Consider the following 15,731-nt stretch of genomic DNA (forward strand, 5'->3'; position numbering starts at 1 on the left):
CGTCTCTAATTTGTGTTTGGGGTATTGTATTCATACCATTCTCTCTTCCAACATTTTGAGGACTACTTAGTTATATAACACTGTTCATCACTTTGGAAATGGAGCTAAAATCAAACCTAGTGCATTTGCTGTGGTTGTAATATTTATGTCCGTCCACATAGTAAGGAAAAAACAACCCTGCAGTTAAAACTCATTCAGCCACTTTAAATTGTCACAACTGCTTTTGTGACTCTCAGATAGCAGAGAATATAGCTTGCGTTTCAGAGATATGTGCTTTGCTGAGCTTTCCCAACCCAAGAAATTCCTTGATGCGCAGAGTAGTTGCCTTATGACAGAAACACAGTATGAGCTGGTCAGCGTTGATGGCTAATGGTAGGAAAGTGCCCTTATGTCCCGATCCAATGTCGGGGGAGGTTTCGATATGATCCCAAGAGCGAGATTAAGACACAAACGAGGTCAAATGCCACATAGTCAAAAGAGCTTTTATTATCAAAAGTATCAAAAGTGGAAAATGGTGGCGATAGGATAGAATGGAAGAAAAGGTAGAAATTAAGCAAGCAGTCGGGATAGGATTGCTAGGATAGTCACCACCACGGATCCAGCGGCATCCCGTTGGTCCTCAGGCAAGCAGTCGGTGGTGGGAGTTGCAAGGACGGTCACTACCATGGATCCAGCGGCGTCCCGTCGGTCCTCAATCTTCAATTCTTTGGTGGTGAAGGCGGCCGCCACAGCTTGTCTCTACGGGTTTTTATAGGGCATATTTCGATGATGTTATGCGCTGCAGGTTTCATCTATCACACGACCTTCGCGTGATCAACACCAGATCAGCTCCAGCCCCGTTTCCTCCCCTGGACGCCTCAATGGCCCGGTAATCGTCCTCATGGACAGAGGAGTGTCCTGCTCAAACAGGCCATCTTAGAGACAAAGGGCTCGAGATAAGCAGTTCACAGTTCCTTGAGATGACAGCCCAGTCCCTCACACCTAACAATCTCTGAGGCAAATGGTTCAAGATAACAATTCAGTCTCTTACACCTTACAGCTGGGAATTTACTGCTGCTGTTCCTGTGATGGGAGCCAGGGTGAAATCTTGACACAGCTCCATAATCCCGTACAAATTTTCTCCTGAGGGATTGAGTGGGACTTTGAGGATGGGAGTGAAGACAGATTGGGTGGTCACAAGAAAGGATTCATTTTCTGTGGAAAAAAAATAGTGTATATTATTAATGTATTGATTAAATAAAATCTAGCTAAAACGCCTTCAGTTCAGCAAGGACTCAAGTTAAATGAGATTCTTGAAGCGTACAAACACATAGCAGAGAAGTGCTAGTGAATGATATTACTTATCTCAGAAGCTGGAGCTATTTCTAAATGTAACATGGGTGCTGAGATGATTGAAATTAATAAATAGGCATATTGTGAACACTTTTTTTCTTAAGTCACTTTTACTACTGTTCCCATGAGAGGCTGTGAAAGTGGGATTAATTTACAGCGAGGATGTTGCCTGCAATCATCTTGCTCCCCATCTTGCGCACAGATTTCTTTTTAAAAGGCTTTCCTATCCTCCTTCCCGCCCCATGTCCCTATTGGGTTGCAGGGGAAGCACGTGCTGAGGCCAGTGCTGGGGAGCTGGGGGAAGGTACTCAAGCAAACCCCCTAGCTTTAGCTCAGCAAAGGAAATTCTGTGCGTGCCACCGCTGTTAATCGGTATTGGAACCACTAATACTCGGGTCTAGGAGGCTGTCCTTACCACTAGTCATTTAGGAAATGCGAATTCTGTGTCTGACTGGCTGATCTATACTTTTGCCTTACGGGTTTGAACTATTCAGTGGCCATAACCAATTGTAAAATGCCATACATGGAACAGTATCTCGAATGGAGCTACCTAGTGTCCTTCAGATTAGGAACTGGTACTTTAGGTATGACTGTCGTAATGGCAATTTTAAAAAGCTGCGCTAACTCCTTCCTGTAGGTGGTGGTTATTTTGGTGAGCAAATTACATGGTGTTAAGGAAAGTGTTTCTCTGCCCAGGACTTGTTCTATGGCTGTGTTCAGTTTGAACTTCTCTTGTTATTTTTGTGATTTACTTGTATTTCTAAACAAACATAAACTAAAGTGTCAGATCCCCAATTCTAAGGCTCATACATACCGCTTTGAAACAGAGTGTTAAAACCCCCCACATCTGTGCTGTAGGAGACTCAGATTTTTGAAGTAACATTTCAAAGGCTGTTTCAAATGTCAGGCTGGTATGACTGGTTAGCGATGCACTTTTGAGATTTAAACTCCGATTTCTTGCTTCTACCTTCCAGCCTATGGTTCTAATCTTCTGTGGAGATGTGCTGAACACAACAGCTGGCCTATAATTGGGAGAGATTGCTGCAGACACTTATCTCTGTGGGTCTTACTCCTGTTCTTGGCATTACTGCAGTTAAAACGGTTATAATTTTCATCTATAGTGTCTTTCTAAGACAAAAATAAGTATGTGCCACTTTACCTTTTCAGTATTATTGAATCGTTTCAGTCTTGACTGATTTACTTTTTTTTTTTTTTTTTTTTTCCCCTGCTGATCCTGGGGTTGGCTATAGCATAGCAAAAATTGTACATTGTTATTGCTTACATGCAATTTAGCAGAAGCGAGCAGGATCTAAATGAGCTTAAAATTTCTGTTCTGCTTACTGTGATTGGAGTGACAAAATCTTTTATCCTAACAATCAAGAAAAAATCCAAAGTATTTTATAACTGTGCTCCCAAATGCTACAGTAATTCCGCAGCTTATTCGGATCTTGTTACCTTGGCTGCTTTTCATGCCACATATTGCTGTTTTCTTATAACTCTGACTGCTCCTGGGCAGGTGCCCCTCTTGTTGAGACAGTCATTTCCCAATTCATAGAAATTCGGAAGCCAAACTGGGGTGATCAGACTTCACATGAGTGTTAAAAGAGGGCTTGTACTAAGTAACAGATTGGGACTCTAGAAATCTGATTTCAGTCGTTATCTTTAGCAAATATTTCTAGTCTGATCTCACTTAATCCATGAATCAGGCTGGGTGTGATCTGCATCCTACCAAGATTAACAAATGTGTTTCTTTTGATGTTGGTGAACTTTAGCTTCCTCATCCACTGAGTGTGGCCATTGCTTTCCTCTTTCTCATCTTTTTCTGTAAAACAGACAATGCAGAATGTACATTTAGGCATCTGGGAAAAAATAAGAGGTGTGGCTCTGGTGGTGTACAAGTAATGCTACTAATGATGGAAGAAAACAACCTTTTGAAGGTCAAGTTACTGCCTATCCAAAATCCAGAAAGCATTTGTCATCATGTCTGGAGAACTGATCCAAAATCTGATCAATCTTGAAGAATAAATCACCACAGAAGGCACACATTAGAAGATCTCTTACTAAAATTCCCTGTGGAACTGATTTTCTGCAAGCAGCCTTACTTAAGCAGAGTATTGGTAATAGGACTAGCATGCTGGAAGGAGGCTTGCAACTGAAAAACAGCAGGGACAGCAGAAAGAGCAATAAATAAATACATCAGTGCTTATAGATACAGGGACTAAAGCTCCTTTTTTCAGCACTGTGGAAAGCTGGATCACTCTTCAGATGCATAGTTATAAATGTTAAGCATATGGATCTAACTTTTGAAAGTTTTAATGCTAGTATTTTACGTGGGATAACCTGTAATAAACAAAATGACCAACTCCATGAAGACTTTAAAATAGGAAGGGAGGGGATGACTCCTGAGGGTTGCTACTAGCTGAGAGCTCCTTGTATTGCAAACTCTACATAAGTAAAAAGTAGGCCAGTTTGACTGTTTCATAAAGCTAAGTCTATCTGATGCTGCCATATGATAAAAACCCCGTCTCTTGAGAAATTGTGTGTAGTAGTTGTAAAAGTATTAGATTTATTCTAGGAATTCTCTAGGTCTGTAATTTTTAATTGCTTTTAGTACTTGTAGCTCAAGGCAAAGGGGCAAAGAAGCAATCAGTAATTTGTCCTCTAGCCACATAATTTCATGCAATCAAGCCAATGTCCTATGTAAAGAGAAAGAAAGCAAACCCAAAGAAAGACGAAAGCTCTGTCTGGTACTACCTAGGATTGACTAGTGAAAAGAAAAAAAGGTGTGCATAAAAAAAAAATAGTAGAGGGCTAGCACAGGCCTTCTCCCCTGAACAGAGAATAAGACACAACCTTAAACCCTGGTGGGTCTGCTCTATGCCTATTCAACCATTTTGGACTTTCACGGTTTGTGCTGACATGGGCTGGAACAACTGTAGCAGCTGTAAGGGGAGGGGAAAAAAAAATCTTCTGCTATAGTCTTCAGTTTGAAATTATTTTCAGGCAGAAGAGAGCTCATTGTAGCGCACAATTCCTGCTAAGGGAAAAAGCTGGCTTGGAAAAGGTGGCCGAGACTGAGCGCAACACAGCATAAGAGAAATCTGAAGTGCAGTTTCATAAACTGTATTTCTCCTGCTCCTTCAGTTTATCTATACTACTCCATCTAAAAAAAAATAAAAATAATTGCGCCTGGATATTTTTTCTAGCTTTCTTTTACTATTTGTATACTTATCTTTATTCAAACCATTTCTTTTCAACAGCTCTCTTTTTGTCTTTCATCCATGGCAACAAAGAGTCAGCGCTCCTTTGCAAAATTAATACAGTCCTTTGCACAACATACTCTCCGTGCAAAGGTAGGTACAAATCCACAGCAATTGTTACAAATGGCTATTTATCATTTGTCCAATAACGGTGATGATGTGACTGATAGTTCCTAGCAATGGATTATTAAGATGATGGTGGTGTTACCCATGGCAAGTGGTGATCTGTAAGTTTTGTCACAGCAAGGCAGCCTTAAAATCTTCAAATCATGTACAGCTTTATCAGGCTTTCCCTCTCTTCCTTTAGTAGCTATTATCTATCAGCCATTCTTCTTTTTCTTCCTCTTGCTCTCTCAAATAAGCATAGAAAGATCTTTGATGCTTCCATTTGCTTGCTCTGTTGCTGGATCAAACAACCGAAAATCCACAGGGCTTTGAAACAGGGGGAGTAGTGAAAGAAGATTACAAAGGAAAGGACAGACATACATTTGTCTATCTGTCAATTGGTGTGGTTTTGATGTTGACATTTGTGCATATAAAAGCATTAGGAGAAGTAGCAATGGCATTTTTAGCGTTGTTGTGCTGCAGAAATAGCCACCTTGAATCTTCCTATTTGGCTTATGGCTCTGCAATATTCCTTTTGACCCCCCACTCTGTCACTTGTGCTCCCCTTCTGCTACCTTCTTAATTATGGCCTCTGTTGTGCTCACAGAAGCAATCACAGAGCAGCAGTAAGCTGAACACAACTATTGCTTTAGCTACTATTTGAGCACATCATGTTGCAGTTCATTGGGATTTTCATGTTACCTTTTTTTTGCTTATTTATTTTCAGAGTGCTTTGGCTCTTCTTAGAGGAGATAACTTGGCCTTTTATGTACTGTATCTTAATCTGCTGAAGTCCTATACAACAATAAGAAAAACACAAACGTAACTTAGGCGTAGTGCTCTTTCTTTCATTCCATTTAAAAATCAATTAACTCTTTGCTATGATTGCTTAGCTTACTGTGGCACAACTCTGCATATCTCTGGTTTGTTTAACTAACTTTGATGTACATTAAAGCTAGCACAGTATCACAAAGAAAAGTACCTTAGAACACTACTTCTAAACCATAACATACATGCATACACATACATAAATGAAATTGTTAAGTATCTGAACATTTCTGCTCAGTCAGTAAGTACATGAAAAATGATATTTTTGTACTAAATACCATTATAAGAGACTGTCTTGCAGTAAATTTCCAGTTATTCTGAAGTGGTAATCAGTGCTGAGTACGTTTCTTTGCTTTGAAAGGATCCATAGTCCAACATAGTCTAAGGAGATTCTTGAGCGGCAGTCTAGATATGAGAAATGTTATTTGAATTAAGCACAGTTTATACTTCTATCCATTTTTATAGTACTTCTTTACTTTCCAGAGGCTCTACTTAATGTTTAGGCTTTCTCTGTAAAAGCACATGCAATAAAAACATTGCTGCTGCCAGCTTGTATGCCTGAAAGCTCTTTGCCCTCCCCCCCCCCCCCAACTTTATCAGTTTCTTTAATAAAAGATATTAAGTCTCTTCACAAACTTGTATCACTGAGAGAAGAAAATATCCCCTGCTCCAAAGAAAATATCAGTTATATTTAATGATTAAAACAAATTGGTGTCAGACATAAGGCAACTACAAGAAAATTCTGGGGAGTAGCATGGTATAAAAGTTACAATTTTCTAGCCCTTCTGAAAGAGGGTTTTGTTTCTCATAGTAGAAATGAGTTTTAAGGAAAAGTTGTAAGTAAGTGGCAAATGTACTGAATATTAAACAGACTTCTGATCTTTTTCTTCCGAATACCAAATAACTACTAGACTAAATGGTAAAGAGTCTTCAGCTGAGGTCTCACTTCCTTCAGAGGCACTGGTCACTGAAGCAAGGTGAGCTCAGCAAGCATTGGCAGTTTCTAGGCGATGGTGAGATTGCAAGTGAAGCAGTTAGTTACTGCATCCTACTTGCTGCAGCTCATCCTTCATTATTGTGGGTAAATGAATGAGAACCACAAAATATAGCAAGAAATCTTTCAAGATGGTGCTTTCAAAAGTGCATGGGTAGGGCCACTTTTCAGTAAGTAAGTCAGGAAAAGAAGATGGAGCAGTTGGAGATGTTTGTTGGCTTATCTATCTATGTATTGGTTTTGTGTGGCAAGGTTTTGGTAGCGGGGGGGGGTTACAGGGGTGGCTTCTGTAAGAAGCTGCTGGAAGCTTCCCCTGTGTTCGAGAGAGCCCATACCAGCCGGCCAAGGCCGAGCCAATCAGCGATAGTGGTAACGCCTCTGTGATAACATTTTTAAGAAGGAAAAAAAAGTTGGGACAGAGGTATTCGGCAGCCGGAGAGAGGAGTGAGAACATGTAAGAGAAACAACCCTGCGGACACCAAGGTCAGTGAAGAAGGAGGGGGAGGAGATGCTCCAGGCGCTGGAGCAGAGATTCCCCTGCAGCCCGTGGGGAAGACCATGGTGAGGCAGGCTGTCCCCCTGCAGTCCATGGAGGTCCACGGTGGAGCAGATATCCACCTGCAGCCCGTGGAAGACCCCACGCCGGAGCAGGTGGGTTCCCGAAGGAGGCTGTGACCCCGTGGGAAGCCTGCGCTGGAGCAGGCTCCTGGCAGGACCTGCGGATCTGTGGAGAGAGGAGCCCACGGAGCAGGTTTTCTGGCAGGACTTGTGACCCCGTGGGGGACCCACGCTGGAGCAGTCTGTGCCTGAAGGACTGCACACCATGGAAAGGACCCATGCTGGAGCAGTTCGTGAAGAACTGCAGCCCGTGGGAAGGACCCACATTGGAGAAGTTCGTGGAGGACTGTCTCCCGTGGGTGGGACCCCACGCTGGCCCAGGGGAAGAGTGTGATGAGTCCTCCCCCTGAGGAGGATGAAGCGGCAGAAAATAACGTGTGATGAACTGACCGTAAACCCCATCCCCGTCCCCCTGTGCCGCTGGGGGGTTGGTAGAGAATCCGGGAGTGAAGTTGTGCCCGGGAAGAAGGGAGGGGTGGAGGGAAGGTGTTCTGAGATTTGGTTTTATTTCTCATTACCCTACTCTGGTTGATTTGTAATAAATCAAGTTAATTTTCCCTAAACTGAGTCTGTTTTGCCCATGACGGTAATTGGTGAGTGATCTCTCCTATCCTTATCTCGACCCACAAGCTCTTTGTTATATTTTCTCTCCCCTGTCCAGCTGAGAAGGAGGGGGAGTGATAGAACGGCTCTGGTGGGCACCTGGCGTCCAGCCAGGGTTAACCCATCACAATTGCTGTAAAGATACTGCAGAGCTCTGAAACCCGTTTCTTCTGTAGTTTGGGCTCTCCTATTAAAGAGAAGCTGCCACTCATGTAACTTGTGCTCCTCAGGGGAAAAAACAGGGTTGTGTGTGACCAGGCCAAGATTTGGATTAGCTCTCCAGAGGCAGAGGATTAGTGCACTAGGCAAAAATAATACCCTTAAAAGAGGAAGGCTTTAAGGTTTTCAACCATACATATTTATAAACTGGCTCAGAAAGGTTTGGTTAACGAGATGATAAGCTGTCAGCAAGGGTCTCTTCCACCTAAGGTTCTTCCTTTCCTAAAGAAAAAAAAAATCTTACCAAAGAAGCTCCACAGTCAAATTAAACTATACATTTTCAGCTTCAGAGATTGTATTTCACCATGTGTATGAAAGAGGATTTATTGTAGCATGTGAAAAATTTGCAAGTGGTCTTTTTTAATCATAAAAAACAGTGACATTATTTAAAAATGCTTGGTCTAGATATAAAGCATACAGGGTGTGAATATCTTGTTTCTTGCAGCTCTCACACTCATCTCCCCAGAAATACCACTGCAACTTGCTGGGAGCCCAAGGTTTTAGGAACCAAAATCCTTTTCACAGTGTCTGACTGGCTGAGGATTGTCCAGAGAGGTCAGGTTTCCAACTGAGAGTTCCTCTGTCTTGCAAGCAGAGGCAAGGACATGAAAACCTGGGTCTCTGGCTCCCAAGGTAGGAAGCGGTTGTTCCGCAGAGCTGTGCAGCCCTGCCAGCTGTCACAGGGTGATGGACCCAGGCTTCCCCTTTCAGGGAGAGTTTTGTGTATTTGGCTGCTTTCTGGCCCAGAGACACCGATTTTGAATCACTGACTGTCCTGAGTAGCATGGCGGGGAAAATGGAGGGAAGAAGGTGTTTCTCAACAGCCTGTGTTTGACTAGAGTTCTGTGAAAACTAACACGCTCATGAAATACTTCAGTTTTGACAAATCACTATATTCTAATGAAAAGCTTGTACTAGGAACTTCTGGGTGGGCTGTTTTACACTCTTTTTCTTGTTTGCAGCTGTAAATTAAAAAAAAAAAAAAAATCAGGTGGAACTCCTGTCATATGATGTCTTCCTTTTGCCCTATGTCCAGCCCAGCCGCATTCCTCCTTGTCCAACAACTTCAACGGTTCCAAAGGCTGTTTGGAATGAAATGGTCTTCAAGTGCTTTTACAGGAAATTGGGTTTTTGGCAGACTGACAGAGCTGCTTCCTCTGGAAAACACAAGTGAGGCAGGAGATGAATTACACAGGACAACAAAAAGACACTTCCTTAACTGAAAAAGGTTCAGTCTGGCATGTATCAGAGGTGGCAATTCATTAATGAGAGCATTTCCAAGACTAGCCATTTATAGCAGTGTCTGTTAAGCAGCCAAACCATAGTCACCACTCTCTCCTTTATAATTATTCACCCAAAACCCACTAGTAGTTAAAAACCCATAACGACAGTCAGGAATCTGCAGTTTGGGTAGTAAATAAATTTTATGATCGTATTGCAGAATAGAAATGCAAACAGCAAGCCTTTCGACTAGAAAAATTAGCTTCCTGGTCAGCTATCAATATGTCATTCAGCTTCCATTTAATGAAGTTTGAAATGAAAATATTATTATTATTTTCCAAAGGCATTTAATGTGTTCAAAATGACACTTTTATAAAAGTTATGCTAGACATGAAATCTTGCTGCATTATCAGTAAGAAATATAATTACCATCAACAAAGCACAATCATATAAAAAAAGCCCTCTGGTCCTACAGATTGGGCACTCTGTCTTCTGCATACTATTGACTGCTTAAATGAAAGAAACAACTATGAGGGGAAGGCTGCAGAACAAGCAGATACTCAGCTAATCCTGCAAATGAAACTAGCAGCCATAGAGACATGCAGCTCCAACCGCATGCAACTTCTGTGCTTAGAAGGTATGTATAATGAGTAAGTTGTCAGTAAATTGAACATGTTGTACCTGATCCATGCTGAGGTCCACAAACTGTTAAAAAAATGCAGTATTAGTCCCCACTTATGCCAACTGCACTCCTGGATTTTGCACGCTCGGTCCTTATATACTTGTCAGATGCTACCAATGCAGTCCAGTAGGGATTGTAGTAAGCACTGTATTTATCCAAGCTTATTCTGGATGAATGATCTGGTCCTATGCACTGAGAAATGCATAAAGCAAATGCATATCCCAATTTACATTCTTGATAAACAGAATTTTGAACTGTATTTTTAGTTCTTGGGGTGATTAGCAAAAAATAGTAGCTTACCAGGGAGTTTTAGCAATGAACAAACAAACAAATTACCGATTTCTAAATTTGATTTGCATTGTAAGAGTAAGAGGTATCAGCACAATTTCTGAACATGAAAAAAGGTATAAACACAATGCCATCTTTCCAACTAGGGCTCCTCTGAATACAGAAGCCATGAAAGAGGATTACATCTGGTTTACTGCTACTGTTTTTCTGCAGGAGCAGAGGTAAATTCTGGGTGCGTGCATAGATCAGCCATGCAATGAGAGCATGGTAGGGCTGGTGCGCCTTGGTCGAGCCCTTCCCAGCGTGGCAGCTGCCGGTGGGAGCTTTTTCTGAAGTGATAGCTCAGAATGCATCCTCTGTGGGACCGTGTGGTAAGAGATGCCATTAGCTGTAGTCACTACATTTAGGCAATTACGTGGAGGTATTTCTGATCAATTTTTAGGAGCATTTTCTGTGAGTGCTCCTTCTGCTTATATATTGTGAAAAGCTTAATGATGCATTTTACTTCTTCACTCTCTCTTCTGCTGTCCGCCTCCATCTCTGGCATTTTTTTTTTTTTTCCCACCCTCAGTGAAACACTTACTGTCAATAGCAATTTTTAGAGGAACAAGCTATTATACAAAGGTCAGGGAATTTTGTAAAGATCATAATTGCCTAAAGGCTTCATTAACCTTTACAAAATAGTGGTTGCTGGATTACACAACATACAATTAAATGACCATTAACATCCAGAGCAATTAATGAAAGTAACAACCTCAAGGTACTGCAAATCACACAGATGCTACCCAATACCGGTCTCCAAGTACAAGTCTCATTCCAGCAAATAGACTTGAAAGAATATGATCTACAAATGACAAAGACTAGTTTCTGTGGAGTGCACAATCCAGGCAACACATTTACCTTAACAGATTACTAGTACCTCACAGAACATTATGGTGAGATTGAGTGGAAGATCCAGTGCCAACAGTGTTGTCCTCTTTCTGCAGGCATTCAAGAAATTAAGTGTCTCACGAGTAATAACTAGGTAAAGTAATGAGACCCTGTCCCTTTTGTTTGACGGGATACCAGAGAATGGAAATCTGTATTTTCCCCAAAATTTTTTCCAGGCACTAAGCCGATGATCCTATTCTAGTAAACAGGCACACAGAAGTGAGGCTAATCTACCTCTCCAAATAATCTGTTCAGCTTGAAAGCAATGAAGCTTACCTTGTACTGTTAACCTAAATGGAAAAGCTTATCCAGTTTCAGCATTGTTATTTCTGCTGATGTTGAGTGTTTCTTTGTAACAAACCATCCAGCACTTTTCCTAATAAAACTTAATAAAAAAAAATGTTGAACTGAAAAATATATGCTTTAGTAACTAGAATTGTGACACACTTACAAACTTAAAAAAAAAGATAAATATTGGTGTATATATTTACCTAGAGGAAAACATAAGCAAATAATGTTAAAGATAACAGATCATGTATTCAAGTTGGAAAAAGCAGAATTATGGTTTGCTGTAACATTAATTTAGTCCCTTCTTTGTACGTAAGTATGGAAGGGTCCCGTCCGAGGGATTCCAGGCTTCATTTATCATACACTATTCAAATTCTTTCTGAAGGTGGAGCTATTGATTTTCTCATGCTTTTCCCACTCTGTGGCACTCATTGCTACAGTATCAAAGTACTTCTCAAACATGAATTAACTAGCCTATGCAATACTATTTTATTGGTGTAGAATTACACTCAGATGAAGAACAGAAATATAGTAAGAAAGAGTAACGTTAAGTGTTATCTGCTAGTTTTGGATGTATCTTATCCATCTCATGCTTTTTTGAACAACTTACTTAAGAGGTTTGAATACGAGTATTTAAAAAGACATACGTGCCGTTGCTTGTGACCTCATACGAAGTTTTAAATACCGAGCATGGAAAGGTTGATTTTAGCTGGTGAAGTGTCTTTGTGCAGCTGAAGAACAGTGCCTATAAGGAGCAGAGGGCGTAAACTTTTTTTCATGCTGAGAGTATTTCTGTAAGAAAGACGACTCTGATCTCATCTACATCCTTGTTCATTTGTATTCCATCTGAGTCAAGGTCAGTTATGTTGATTTGAATAGGAGGGGTATAATCTGCAGTGTACCAAGAAAAAGCCAACAGATCTTTGGGCTTTCATGGGAAATAACGATCTTTCATATTTCCTCATTCTTCTTTGTTTTGTTTTTGCCCTTTACTGGGCGAAGGTGATGACAGTGTAAGAGGTGATGGAGAGGGCACTGCACCATGTCACCCGAGAGACCTGGAGGCTGAGGTTATGAAACCAGTCAAAGAGACTAGAGCGGGCACAAGAAGGTTGAGGGTGAGGCAGAGAGCTAGAAAAGCATGGTACTGTGAACTTGATGAATACTAGTACTTAATTACAGTTGTGGATTGCATCATTACTATGTAAGAGGCGATGCAGCACCTGCTCAGCGTACACTGTACAGTCTTGAAAAGGAAAAACATCACATCCTAAAAGGATACCATAGAACACTGCACATGAAGAACAAAGAGTGTCCTTGCTCTGCAATACACTTTTGAAGTACAAGAAAAGACCAGTGTGTTTTTTTCTAGGGCTTCAAATTGCAAGAGAACGCTAATATAGGCAGTCTTGCTAAATTCTCTTTATTACCATGACAGTAGAGCCCAAACGTGCATATGGATAGTTAAGCATTGTCAAATATTTTTCTACTATTTTATTAAATATAGGCATGTCTGCCATTCAGGTAGTCTACCATGTGAAATGAAAAAACGCAGATCCTACATCATATGGCCTTTCATTTATTGCCTTTCTGTTATATATCTGTAATTTTCTGTTGTTTATTGAATAGTTTTATAATCGCATACATAGATGATTTGCTGAAATGAGATCTTTCAGTACCTCTCTCATAATGTCAGGTGGGTGTATACACATGAATGTGTTTTTTCTTTTTACCTTCTTTGGGTTGGGCTCTCTTGTTTTTTCTAACATTTTTACTTGGGATTTCCTGGTTTTTTTCATGGGGCTGTTTATCTAACAAACAAAATGCCACTTACTTACCTGGAAAAAGATTTAAAGTATTGCATGAAGATTTTTACTTTTAACAGGTTTAGAATTTAGCTGGAATATATTCATACCTATAAAAGCATTAGCAAAACAGCTTGCTTTTTTTTCTTGTTGTTGTTGTTCGCAAGTTTGGGTAAAACATTAAGAGGGGAATTACTACCTGCTCATCTCTAAAAGCAAGCAAGAAAGGTGAACTGGTTGCATAGCAACACCACCTACAAATAACCAGGCATTTTCAGATATTTTACAACATTATAAAGAAGAAAGAAATGTAATTTGAGCCATGCTGAATATTTTATAGAAAACTTATTCTCCAGCCTACCAACAGAACAGCCATTTCCCCTAAGCATCTTCAGAGGCAAGAAAGGAACCTAAAGTTTGACTCCTTGGTAGCTTTGAGATCTGAAATGCAGAGTGTAATTAGCTGTAGTGCTTTTTTATTACCACAACTTGTTCTACAATGGGCCTACTGCAGACCTGTCTTCAAGTGAGGTACTCTAGGTTTCTATGAAAATCTCTGGAACAGAATCGCTCCCAGAGAAAGCATGGTTTATAACTTACTTTACCTGTAACTTGCATCTGGTTTTATAGGTAAGTTACTTACAGCAGCTAAGATTCAGATGGATCAGTAGCATCCTACATCCATTCGGTCAAGTTAAATATTTGATAAACCAAAAACGCCCTTTAGTCCTTTGTGTGCAGAATATCCAAAAATCTCCAGAAAGTTACACTGGTGCTAAGTCTGAGTATCATCAGACTGTTTATGAAGGTAAATGCTTAATGACTGGTTTTACATGGTATGTTTTTCTGTGTACTCTCCCATTTATCTTCCCCATTCCGATTACTGGGGTGCTTGGTTACTGTATGTAACCCATATTTCAAACTTTTAGGGTGGCGGTTTCATTTCTGTGGTTAGTTGTGTTTTCAGGAACAGCTATTTGTTTGTGTGTGCAGGTCTAGAATTTTGGCATGTCAGGAGTTAAATGACATAGTTATGATGTGTGTGTGGTTTTTTTTTTTTTTTTTTCATTGTCTTTCTGAAGAAGCCGGTGCCTAGGCCCACATTTTGAAACTGCACTCAGAAATTTTCAGTGAAGTTGAATTCTGAATTTTCCCTATTTCTGCTTATTGTGTGCCCAGTCCTTAAATTGTCTGTCAAAATTACTGGTCTGATCAATGTTTTATTCATTTTTCTTTCTTTATAAAAAGGATCACACTGCAAGTCAGCATTAAGCACTGAAGTTCAATTACTTATATTTGTTTAATTTATAGAGCGATCATTTGACATAGAAGAGAAAGTAGGAACACGAAAAGAATGAGAGAAAAAACCTTAATTTAGTACAAGAGAAACAGGGTAAGTATGGCTTTTAATGTTGCCTTCTGAGCTGTGTGTGAGGTTCACACTAGCATGCTACAGTGACAAGCATTTTTAGTTTTTGCAACAGTTGATGTTGTCTTGAAGTAATTAATTGGCAAAGAAGCTACTTAGTGTTATCTGGGGTATTGTAGTTTTATTGCAGCGATGTCTGTGATTTAATTTTGCATAGTATAATCTATTCCCATTTTCCTTTACTGAGTGTTAACAAAGAAATGCTTTCAACCTTCCTGGCATTCTCATGGAAGGTGACCACTAAGCTGAAAATTGGTCTTGTGAAATTTTCCAGAAATTCTTCAAGGCAGTTTATCAGAATCTGAATTGCAACTGATGTTTAGCAGCAGCTACAGGTAGGTGCAATAAGGTAAAGTGATGGCAGTGTAAGAGGGAAGCAGCAGCACCTTGTACTGGGTGCTCACAGAGAGCTGGTAGTATGTGCTGTGAGGTACTCTGGAGAAGGCTTCCCAGACTGTCAGTATTCAGAGTGCGATGGGCACCTCCCTTCCTCCCTCCCAGTGCAATAGCAGGACTAAACCATGATCGTTCATTGTTAGTAATTAATGGGATTAGATATTTCAGTCACTTTTGGTCACTGGTTTGGAAAACCAACACCTTATATTTTAATCTGCTTTCTTTTTCTAAATGTCCAGAACATAACACTTAAAAAAAAAAAAAAAAAAAAAAAGCTCTGATGATGTCAGGTTGCCACTTTTGTAATCTTCACAGCATCCTCTAAAAATAACTTCTTCTCTTACTTACCCATCCTATTACTGCCTTCCTCATATTCCACCACTGGCACACATCAGTGCAATGCACCTCACTGCAAAGACAGAAGCAGCGATATGTTTTATTGAGGTAAAATAATAACTTGACAGAGTTCACTAACTTTGACAATGTTCACCCTACTAACTACTGCATGGCACAAACATACAAAGCAAGATTGAGTTAGTTAGAATGATTCACACAGAGGCAAAAGACACAAAGCCTAAGCACTACCATACCATTGACTTACAAAGTTCAAATCAGACCCCATGCCTGTCTGCACTGATTTTTGCAGCCTACCTGCAGCTCGCCCAATCTTAGTCTCAGGCTTGCTCAAGCGTTTACATCTAATTGAATTCTCCATACAATGTTTATAGTAATA

At 40.4% G+C, this 15,731-nt stretch overlaps 1 long non-coding RNA gene across 1 annotated transcript; it reads right to left on the bottom strand.

The window, feature by feature from the left end:
- Positions 1-8,626: 8,626 nt before the first annotated feature.
- On the bottom strand, positions 8,627-15,412 carry LOC128144151 (uncharacterized). Its single transcript, XR_008235987.1, has 4 exons — positions 15,347-15,412; positions 11,357-11,465; positions 9,862-10,054; positions 8,627-9,116 (listed from the first exon to the last, which is right to left on the bottom strand). It is a non-coding gene; the product is annotated as an uncharacterized LOC128144151 (long non-coding RNA).
- Between the last annotated feature and the right edge of the window lie 319 nt (positions 15,413-15,731).

This window comes from Harpia harpyja, chromosome 7 (genome assembly GCF_026419915.1).
Source record: "Harpia harpyja isolate bHarHar1 chromosome 7, bHarHar1 primary haplotype, whole genome shotgun sequence".
Classification (NCBI taxonomy): domain Eukaryota; kingdom Metazoa; phylum Chordata; class Aves; order Accipitriformes; family Accipitridae; genus Harpia; species Harpia harpyja.